The sequence below is a fragment of the Thunnus maccoyii genome, chromosome 17, assembly GCF_910596095.1.
Source record: "Thunnus maccoyii chromosome 17, fThuMac1.1, whole genome shotgun sequence".
NCBI lineage: Eukaryota > Metazoa > Chordata > Actinopteri > Scombriformes > Scombridae > Thunnus > Thunnus maccoyii.
Genome location: NC_056549.1, coordinates 25,655,463 through 25,667,393, shown reverse-complemented (window position 1 = coordinate 25,667,393; position 11,931 = coordinate 25,655,463). Strand labels below are relative to the sequence as shown.

At 38.1% G+C, this 11,931-nt stretch overlaps 1 long non-coding RNA gene across 1 annotated transcript; it reads left to right on the top strand.

Moving 5' to 3' along the window:
* The first annotated feature begins 1,331 nt into the window (after positions 1–1,331).
* On the top strand, positions 1,332–11,078 carry LOC121882631. The gene is made up of 3 exons (XR_006092133.1): positions 1,332–1,419; positions 6,461–6,531; positions 10,271–11,078. It is a non-coding gene; the product is annotated as an uncharacterized LOC121882631 (long non-coding RNA).
* Positions 11,079–11,931: the final 853 nt, after the last annotated feature.

Sequence of the window (11,931 nt, the reverse complement as noted above, 5' to 3'; positions counted from 1 at the left end):
ACTACACACATTATGTCAGCTTGTGTGTATTTTTCTGTCATGTGAGTATTACGTGAGCTTCTGTTTGACTTCTGTTGCAGTTTTATGCTCATGAATCCTCTCAGATGTCAACTTCAGCTATGTGAAATGATGTAAACCCTCACGGCAGCAGAAAATGAAAAAGCAGTCTTCCATAAGCGCAAACATGTAGGTGACAAATTATCAGAATAAAAGACCTCTTGGACATCCTAGCTTTGCCATCTCAGCTGGCTAACTGTTACAAAAATGGAGAAACAAAAAAAAAAAAAATGCAAATATGTCGGACTGAGATCACCTGGGTCAAAATATTATCCTGAATCCTTTTTTGAACAAAGCTTTTCACTGTAATTTTTGACTGATATCACCCAGCACATTACAATACAGCCCAGTCCTGGCACTGACAGCCAAACCAAAATGTTCTTGGACGTACATCTGCAAGGATTTTGGATAGAATTTGAGCCCAGGCTTGCATACTGTATACATTTCTCTTGTAGCAAGGGGCTGAACACCACCGATCAGACCAGCCAGAAATAGAACCATAGTGAGTTGATGATGTAAGGGAATGTCTCAGTTTCAATTTATTAGAAGACTTATGCTTTTGAATGCTCTGAATATTTTAAATGTAAACTCTTTTTCTACTGCCTGCTATGTTGAAGCTATAAATAGTATGCATATGTTCAATCTTTTTTACTTGACAGAACAAAAAAAAATTCACAATTTTCATTAAAAAAAGCTTTTGTCTATGAAACACGTGTGAGTGACTTTTGTTGTTTTTTTCATTGTCTGTTAAATTTCAGTAGTAAATTTCCACCAACAAGCTATGACCATACAGCATAGTATAGCTATGAACTGATCTTCAGAAGTCAAAAGCACCAGGTTGTTATCTTGAGATCGCAACTTATTATTTCATTATGTTGAGATATCAGACTGTGCCTCTTTAGATCACAGTGCAATTATCAAGAGATTACATGTAAAAGTTTATTTTTGTCAACATCACGCTTAAAGCTGCAACATTTTTATGGATTAACATCAATGCACTGTGCATGTAATAGGAAATAGTTTGTGGCCAAAGATGAGCAGTATGGTATGTCAGAACTTTAGAGGTAGTGAAACTACATTCTTCACCTTTTTTAAGTGTGAAAAGGCATCTGATCAATGAGGAAATGTCTAAGCCTTGGCTTTTTTCACAGCAGACATTTTGACTTGTCATAGTAGGAAAAACACAGGTGTTACTAATAACATTAACGATGGCTCTGTTCAATTTAAGTGTCCTTGTAAACCATGACAGTGTGACAGTGAGCCACCATGTGCAATACCAAGACCCTGAAACTGAAGCAGCTGAATGGAATTCAGCCATCATTCATTTTATCAATGCCAATCACCAATGCTAGCCAGCTAAAGGTAGGAGCTGAAGGAACATCCTTCTTACCTGCATTCATCCAAAAAAAGGGGGACATTCTGCACATTTACAGGTCTATATTTATATTCTGGGACACTACTGGAATATCACTGCATGATTTATAATAATAAAACTCCTTATTTATCTTATACTAACCCTAAAATATACTATATTTATGTGTGTGTGTGTATACACTACATTTTTTCAGCGATGCCGTTTTAATGATGTGAGTCTCAAGGTCAACTTGTACGTTATGGGGCTTATGTATGGTTTCTGTTGATTCTCTGTTGGCTTTGTGTGCAGCAGTGGGCTCTTGTATTTGTTTTTCACACCAGTTAAGGCAATCACTGGATTGCCAGTATGTGTGCGTGTTTTACAGCATCTGCCCCTCTGCTGCTGATTTCATTAGAGACCAGTCTATTGTAGTAAACCTGACAGTCTGGTCAAAGTTTAGACTTACAAGCACTGAAGGAATCACATCTGACCAATGCATCATTTTTTACTGTAAACAAGAGGCTGAATGTGCAACCGCTATCATTACCTAATCACATATCACAAAGAAATAAAGTTTGACATTTCAAGATAATTGAATAAAGACTGAAAGACTGATGACTGAAAGAAAAAACTAGCACCAACAGCTGCCCTCGACTTCCCCATTCAACAAATTACATCCATCTAAGTGTCCTTGGACACATTGATTAACTGCTGCAGTGTTAGTGCTTTTTGACAAATGGAAAAAAAACTGTAGTTTTATTGGGCTGCTTCCATGTGCAAAAGTGTGAAATGGTCAACGTGGGAAGTTGGATGGTGCTGAGGTTGTTTGCACTCAGCAAAGCTTCCCTGCAGTAATCAAGGTTAAAGACATGTACAGGAATCAGACTGGGTAAGGATAACACATGCTAATATGCTAACACTGCTGGGTAATAAACATGAAAATTAAAGATTTGTTCCACTTATTATTATCTAATGCAGTTATTAGACTCTCATTCATGTATCCATAACAAAATATGATGAACATTAGAAAGTGTAGTCTTCCAGCATAAGTATCAGTGTTGCCAGGTGAAAACCTTTAAACTCCAATCTGTTGAAATGTCTGTGTACGGAAGCCCATTTCTGCCAGGAAAAAAAAATAGATGAAAAGTAAAAAAATAAAATTTGAAAAAAGTCAAAATGATAAGATACAAACTCAGAATTTTGAAATTTTAAGTTAGAATCATGATCCTATGTCAAAAAAATAAGATAGTAAGTCTCAATTTTGACATACTGGGCTCTATTTTGTTGCAGGAAGTAGCAATTTCCTGAGGTGCACTGAGGTTATTTCTTCAACAGCACTGGATTAGTTTGGTGTGCCGTTGTCATGGATTTTCTCAGACCAGATTGACAGCTCAGCAAGCACAATATTTTGGCCACTTCATTTGGTCAAGACAAACCCATATAAACCTCTCTGAAATTACACAAATCTCTTTATTCATGCTTTGCTCGTCTGTTGTGATTAATTATTCTGCATAGTTTTACTGCAGTGTAAATCAGGAGGTTTGTTACATACTGAAAGCAGTTCACACAGTGCCACATTAACCTTGTCTGTGCATGTAAAATGTTCCTACAGGCAGGTGACAAATGGAGGGAACAATCTGGATGAATGTGTGGAATAACATAATAAATTCAGATGCTTCTACAGAGCACAAAAGGTCACTGAATGGTTCGCCAAGGAGCAATGAATCTGTACTGGAGGTACTAAGACACTTTATGTCAGGTTTTCCTTTATTTTCACACATCTACATGTCCATGCAGTCAGTGTGCTTTGGTATTTTTGACCCATAGTCATGCAGAAAGAAGAATGACATTCTCACATCTGTTTCTAAATTTATTACACTACAGGAAAGCTCATCGGTACTAATTACAAAAGCCAATCAGATAATGAAAATAGTCCATCTGGCACAGTGAGGGGGAGGTGATAAAAGCAGTAACAGGCAAGCAAGAGGAGTGAGAGGACTGCTGGCAGAGAGAGAGAGAAGAGACAGAGATAGCAGCTGAATTCTTCTCAATCTGACACTTTTTTCCCCCTCCAAACTCCTTCTCACCCTCTCTGGCTTGCATCTCTCAAGAAATGAAATATTCATGGAAGCCCTGGATTTTATCTGCCGCTTATCATCCTGCCAGCCTCCTGCTCTGCTACTACGGGTGTGATCGCTACTACGACAGCAGTGAGGCCACCGCGGCAGCCTGCATCACTACCGTCACTACCAACACCTGCACTGCAAGTTCACACTGTTTATTTGAGGGGTTCCTGCATGGATGCAAGGGCAATCTCAAGATCCAGCCGCCCTCCCTTTCCTCCCTTCCACCCACACAGGAAGACAAGAAGAAGAAGAGCAAAATGGTTAAATGGAAAATGAGGGAGTGGGGGTGTCTGTTTGGGGTGTCTCAGAGAAATGAGAAGAGAGGGGGGAGATAAGGGAGAAATAACTGTGGAGAGGAAGGAATAGATGAATGGAGGTAAAGGGAGATACAGTGCAGCATGGTGCACTGGGAGTACCACATAATATGCCATTATATGCCTGTGATATCTCCTAATAGCCAGTTTCCATTTAGGAAATCTCATAAAATCAGAGCAGCTCTGATTTTCCCACAGAGTGCAAATATGGAAAAATATTCTATCACTGGAGAAGGAAAAAAAAGCACATGCTCCATTTTCAAGCCATGTAAAATAAATTCAGACATTTGCTTTCATTTACGCTGGTGATGCTGAAGCTGCATGCTGTGAGCCTGAGCAGTCTTTAAACTTCAAAGAAAGAGCAATTGCTCCCCCTAGAGGCTCCTCTGCACTCAACTGTTTGATATTTCATTTTTAGTCAGTGCACATACTGCCATTGTAGTTGACTTTCTTAGTAATAATCTTATCTCTACTATTATATTATATAATAATTATAATATAGCAATAATTACAATGTTAAATGTAAATACACATGAAAATAAAGTTTAAATGTGTGAATGACCCTGGCAGAAGAGACGACATCATGGCCAAGTTTATGTACATAATTACAACATCCAACACTGAACTGTTTGTTTGGAGTGAAACGTAGAACCCCTGTGATGAAAAAAGAAAGTCTTTAGTCAGAAAGATTTACCAAGTGTGTTCATATCAATATATCCCCAAATCAATCATCATTAAGTGCATTTTCCATATAAGAAAACTGACTTGTAAAATTCAGAGCGAGAAGTCTGATTTCATGTTAAAACACATGTAAACACATGTAACTCAAATATCTTGTCATTTTTATCTGACACAGCTGTTTGCACACAATGCAAACTACCAACTGTGTCTTGCTTTTGAAAGTTGTAATTCAGCATAATGTTTAGACTTTAGAACAAAATGCATTAAATAAGTTATAAAACTTGTCTGTTCGGCAATTATAATATAGCAATAATAATAATTTAATATATTGTATTATGTACTAACAATTCCTAAAAGACCTGTACATGTTTGAGGGACTTGAGAACATGTGAGTGAAAGTCTCGTTTTTACACACTTTAATAGAATAGAACACTTAACTGCCCACCAAGGTGGAAAATTGTTTTATGGCCATGTGGCTGATCATTAAAGCATTAAATCACCTCACATAACAACAACACGGATAGTGTGAATACAAGGAATATTATATAAGGAAAAATACAAAGAAAGAAAAGAAAAATTGAGAAAAGTCAAAATTAATATATAATGTATTATAAAATACCGTACAATGTACAAAATTTAAGAGAACACCTGAAAAGAGAGAGGAATAAAATTTGAGTCTTTAAGAATTGAGCAAGCCAACTGTCTGTGAGATAAATGTTGCTTTATACGGTCTTTGTATCCCGTAGCGACTATCAGAGCTTGAATCTAGAGAACAGAAGGTGTGAAGGTTCCTCCGGCTGGCTCTGTGGCTTTAGATGACCCTCGCCAGCTTGCTGCTGTATCTACTGCTACAATACTATGCAGTGTACAGTCCCAAACTGTATGACAGAACATTTTCAATGGCAGATTTCTGGACAACTTTGAAAATTTGGTTTGTAAATTCCTTATAAACGGAATCAACATTCACAGAGAAACAAAGGATACTGTGTAGGAATATACTTTAAGTTATCCACAGCCTGAACTGGTTGATCATTGATTATGACAGGGTGAATGACAGTCTTTGGAAGGAGCATAATGACTCATACATCACATGTAGGTGTGCGCCTTTTAGAAATCAACATTGATGAAAAGAGCAACACCTTTACATAAATAGATGACGTGTGAATCCAAGTCTGATGTTTGTCACTACACACATACAGTATAGACTAGTATATAGGCTCTATGATGTATCTATGATGGTCAACTATCCAAACCTACGGGACTATGGATCGATGTAGCCCAGTGGCATATTGATATTTAACCATATTTTATGCCTTTAGAACAGCAGCCGTTCTCCTCGGTACACTTGCACACAGTTTTTCAGGTACTTGGCAGGTCGGTTGTTCCTGCATCTTGGAGAAGTTGCCACAGTTCCTCTGTGGATTTAGGCGTCTCAGCTGTGTCTGTCTCTTCATGTAATCCCAGACTGACTCCATAATGTTGAGATAAGGACTCTGTGGGGGCCAAACCACCTGTTGCAGGACCCCCTGTTCTTCTTCTTGATGAAGCTCTTTATGACTCTGGTTGTATATTTGGGGTCATTGTCATGCTGCAGAATACATTTGGGACTCATCAGACGCCACCTTGATGGCGTTGCATTAATGATAATAATCTACACATCTGAAGTGCCTAAAACTTTTGCGCAGTACTGTATATATACAGTATTTTTGGTGGAACTTGTTGATAGCTGTCCATGGTAATGATGATAACATACATGTATGTTGGTGTATGTGAATGGAAAAATATAAAGCATATGAATAGAGATAAATACATTTTTAATGCTTGTTGTCTTACATGTCCTAGATATTTTTGATCAATTATTGCCTCTGTGCTCTAACTCTTTGGAATTAATGTAATTTGATTGCGTTTTCACAGTTTGTCATTGTCAGTATTTCCTAGATGCAGTTATATATGGAGGGGTCAAAGGTCAGAATTACCCAGGAGCAGCTTTACTGTGAAGGTAAGTGAACAGCTCAATAAGATCACATTAACTCAGAATTGTCTGACTGGTGCAGGGGACATACCTGCCATTGTGCACTCTGCTGCTTCTGCAGTTATGAAACTCATTTATGTTGTTTACATAGTTAGCCACAAGAGGGCAGTGTACACTGTGGCAAAGAGTCACTCAAGACTTGAAGAATATCACTCAACTGTAGTGTATAAGCGTCATTATATTGCCTGATGCTGATTATTACAGTAAATCAGGCCTTAGAATCTATTGTAATTGGTTTGACAGTTAAGCTGTTATTATTGTTAGTGACAATAAGACACAATACAATACATCCCAAGCCTACTTCTATACTAAAGATTACTGATTTAAACTTTATAACCACTTATAATGAATTTATAAAACTATTACTTAAAAACTAATATTACTTAAAGACATGAAATCATCAGATAATAAAGCTGAAATAAAAGAATCTAGCTTGAGATCAGGTAATTCCATTTAAAAGGTGATAACTAGTTTTAATGAATCAATACAAATGTGGTCATTAAGGTTTTAATGAGTGAAACCAGCTGTATAATATCTAAAGATAAGTGGTTACTGGATCATTTACTGTGATTTCAAGATGTGAGAAGAGATGTGATGTAGTTTGGATTGGAAACTTTATAGATGAATATCATGAGAAGATTATTGATGAGCAGGGTTTAGCTACTGAAGAAATACTGGAGCCCCACTACAGCACAGCAATAAATTACATAAAGGGCACTAAGGTCCTGCATTACAACCACATCTTGAGGCCCTGTCTTGTAAAGGGGCCCTTTCCCACAGTCTTTGACTTAAGACCTTTATTATTTTAGTTTACATGGTGCATTGTCCTACATAGATGTGTTTAATTAAATAATGACATGCTAGATGAGACACAACAAACCAGGGGCAGGTAGTATTCTGGTTTCTGGTGCTCTGGGCAAAGTATAATGAAAGTCTGTGCAGTCTGCTGTGGGCACTTTGCATGAGGGGTACATACTGAACAGGCAGAGAGAGGAGCAGGTGGTCAAAAAGAACGTACGGTTCATTATTTTTACTCATGGCCCCCTAATCCAGCCACGAGACAGAAAGAAGAAAACTAAAAAAAAGATCCTTTGCTCCAGTTAATGATTTTTTATTCCTAGCCTTCAACTGCTTTTGACTTTAAGGCGTTCATTTGTAAAGAACAAGTCTACTTTGATGATTTGCAGAGTATGCTTTGATGATTGAGAAACAAAAATCTTTCTTCAGAAAGTCTCTTACATGAAAAATACAGGAGTTGCAACATTCTCCTCTGTTCATGACTCCAACAACATGTCACATCTGTTACATTTAAGACAGAGAATATAACTTGTTTCTGGAGTCAAAATGTTTAATCCACAAATTACTGACTGATTACTATAATCTACCATGAAGTATCTTGTCAAAAATAATTGTTTTTACCCCAACCTGACTGAGGCATCTCAAGCTTGGGTGAAGTGTGTTAGGCTGTTACGCTACACTTCTCCCAGGAAGTTATCAACAGAAAAATCGATTTTGGTATGTGGACTGTTTATGGAAGATGGCTCTAAGGTCTAGGCTCTAGGATGGCAGAGAGACTGAGATATGTCAGCAACTATTGGATGGATTGCTATCAATTTTTTTTGAAGACATTCATGGTCCCCAGAGGATGAATCCTACTGACTTTGGTGATACTCTCACTTTTCCTCTAATGCCACTATGAGGCTGACATTTGTGGTTCAGAGTGAAATATCTCACTCAACTGTTAAAGGGATTGCCACAACAAGAGGTCACTTACGCTGTGATATACAGATGTTACTCATTTCGTTTTTCAGCTTTACCACCTCCTTACCACGGTGCTGCCGTGGTGGTAAAAGAGGGGGCTGCACCAAATAACTGTAGACACTAGGTGGCAGCAGACATGGATATAGAAACGTAGATACCACACTGGCCGCTCATGTATGTTGCCACTATGCGTCTGCACATCCGCCATATTGGGGCAGTAAAGATCCACTGGTAAACAAATATTTGTATTGAGAGATGCAGACTTCACTACAAAATGGACTGTAACTCACTTAATTCATAACTGATTTTCACAAAATTTGGTCTGTTATAAACATGAGAAATTGAACATGATACTGGTTAGTTGTTGAAATTAAATTCAGTTACAGGGGATGGGTCTAATCAGCTCTCTGCCAAAACAATGACCCACTGAGCCACAACTTCCTCTGGGACATGCAGGCTCCAATCTATGAATAGGCAACATCAAGTGTAAATCATTTAGAATTTGATTTTGTGAGTTTCTCCAAAAATGTAGATTTCTATATCTATTATATTGTTATAAAGCCGCCTGATTGCTTGCTCTTGTATTAATAATTAATTCAATTCATCAATAAAATAAACAAGCCTATTTTTGTTCCTCAGACTCCAGTTAAGAGTAGAACATCTAGTCAGTTCATCCATTCACCCCAAGACACATATGATAACTCCATTAATGCAGGCTGGACGGCTGCCATTATACAAACAATGTCACAAATATTGTAAATATTTTACTTTCATCTTCATTAATTCACTTTAGACACTGACACATACAATACAATACTATGATATAACAATACAATACAGTACTATAATACAATAATATGATACTAATATAATCATGAAATACATTCATATAATAATACAATACTACATACAATGTAGTGTGTCAAGTGTTTGAGATCAATGTTCAGATATACAGTGCAGTCATATGTAAACATAAAATTGGGCTAGGTGAGAATCAAAGTAGTTCCCTGTCTTGGACAAATTCAGTTCCTCTCAATCTCACACTTTTTAGCAAAATGTGATCAGCTTTTGTTTTAAGGATTAATATCCTTGAAATAGTATATTTTTACAGATCTTCTTTCTCAAGCTACCACTTTGCAATTACAGAGTGTGAAGTTTGGCAATGTGGTACTGCTTCAACTTGTGGAAGTTGCTGACAACTAATGACAGTGATGCAATGCAAAAGTGATGATTGTCAATGTTGTTCTGAGTTCCAATAATATGGTCACCAAGACTGAACACATCCTCTGAACCCACATAGGCGTTGATGAGCTGTTGATGAGATGTTTGTGGTTTGATGAATGCAACACTCTGCTGAGTGGATCACCCTGAAAATACCTACAGATGCAATCATCAGGCCTCCATTGTTCTTCAAGGTCAACAGGTGGTAACATTCAGAAAATTATGCCAGTGTTGCCCCGAGAAACCCCACAGCGGACCATTAGACAGCGGAAAATGCTCTGGAACTGAACCAAACTCAAGTTGTTGTTCCACTCACCTGTAATTTGCACATTAAGTGACATTACAGTTCTGTATCCTATCATCTAATAAAATTTTTCCCTTACCCCTTGTCTTACTTATAACATAGCATTGTGTATTCAAAATGTAATTGCTACCTGATGCCCTGATGGATTTGAACAGGAGCTGTAAATGGTCCTGGCTGAAGCGCTATGTGCAGACATAACACTGTGACTGAAGCAGCTCTGGAATCATCAAGGTTAGGGTGTTGATGTTAATGATGAAGCCAGTCACGGATAAGTACCTTTAAAAAATACTGAAAATGAATTAAATTAAAATAGTAAAAACTGGCAATATTATAAATACTCCTATCACCAGTACCTCAGCCTAAGTGCCCCATTTCACTATGAGAGTATCATGTAAACAGAACACATGCATTCCTCCTCAGCCCGTTTTACCCTCCACACCTGCCCTGCATCATGTCCGGTAGCCCTGCCCTGCTCCCTCGGTCTTCCCAGCCAATCAACTCCCAGCTTGCTGTTGTGTCCATTTCCTCATTAGTTCAGTTTATATTTGAGCTCTGAGCCCTTGAGTTTGCTCTGTTCCATTCAGCCTGTTCAGTCATGTCCTGTATTCAGTTTTTTGCTCAGCTCAGCCAGCTTTTTGTTTTTCGCCCACACATCCAAGAATACAGAACTTATTGTTCAGCCCTGCTTTTGCCTTCGGTCTCTGCACTTGGGTCTACCTGCTCCACTATTCATAACAAGTCTGGAACATCAAACAAACTTCATAGAACTGAACATCAAACAGCAAAAACTTTTAAAGAGTAAGTAATAAGTACAGCTTAAGGGAGATGAGACCAGAGTCAAAATGTCTGTACATTTATATAAATATGCATTTTTTAAATAATAAATTTGCTGATATTGTAAATGAAAATTCAGCAGTATATATCTAAAGCTTGGTCAGATCCCCAAAGACATGCTATATGGTGAGCTTGCTACTGGTACCAGACCTGCTGGAGGGCCTGTTCTCCATTACATGGATGTTTGCAAACAAGACCTGAAGGCATGCAACATCAACCCAGCAGGCTGGGAATCTGTAGCTGCAGACAGCAACAGATGGAGGCTCACCATCAAATCAGGCATCTAGAAGAGCGAGAAGAGAAAGGACCTGTGGGAAGAAAGAGAGTGCAGACAACAAAAGGCGGAATCAGCACCCACAGAGTCAGCTGTGCACTACGCCTGCAGAAACTACAACAGAGACTGCCACTCAAGAACTGGGCTGTTCAGCCACAGCAGACACTGCAACTCAACCACAGACTAACCCTTGGTGCATACTCCATTGTCTTGTGAGACAGAAGGAAGCCAGTGATGCATTTTTTTTAGTGGACTCAGTACATAATCATTAAAGTATCATGGGCCAATCAATGCATTTATGAACAGTTGTTTGATATTTGATATGAAATATGAATCTTTACTGTCATTAATTTTTAAAAGGAGAATCTTTACTATCTATTTTAGATTCCTGCAAGGGATATTAGGGTCATTTACCTTATTAAAGTAAAAAGCCTGAGCGGTATAGTGGTGTCCGATAATTCATTGCCAACAGAATCATGTACTCAAAGTATGTTGCAAAAGTGCTGTGGATAAGAAAATACAGGATCATCACTTGCCTCACCAGCTTCTTGAAGTCCTGCATTCAAAACGTATGTAACAGTTAACATTTTATTGGTTAAATGTAGTTTAAATATCATCAGATAAAGTCTTCAACTGTTTCCTACTGTTGGAGGAAAACCTCTGTTAACATATCGTTAAATTTAACAGGGCTGAGCTTACTGTTAAACATCTACTCCTTTCTTGCCTCAGATGTTTTCAGAAACACATTTTAGTGTACTGTTTAACCGTAATATGAGAGTTTGTGACGCAGACGCCATGTTGAAAAGAGACAAGCCGAAACCAAGCACTGCCCCACTCGCAATACGTCACCCACATGTCAAGTGTTTTGATCGGCTCGCTCCACATGAGGGCGTCTTTCATCAGACCGACGACCCTTTACATGCTTGTCCCTGCAGTGTTACTTCTTTCATTCACAATACAGTCAAACTGGCAT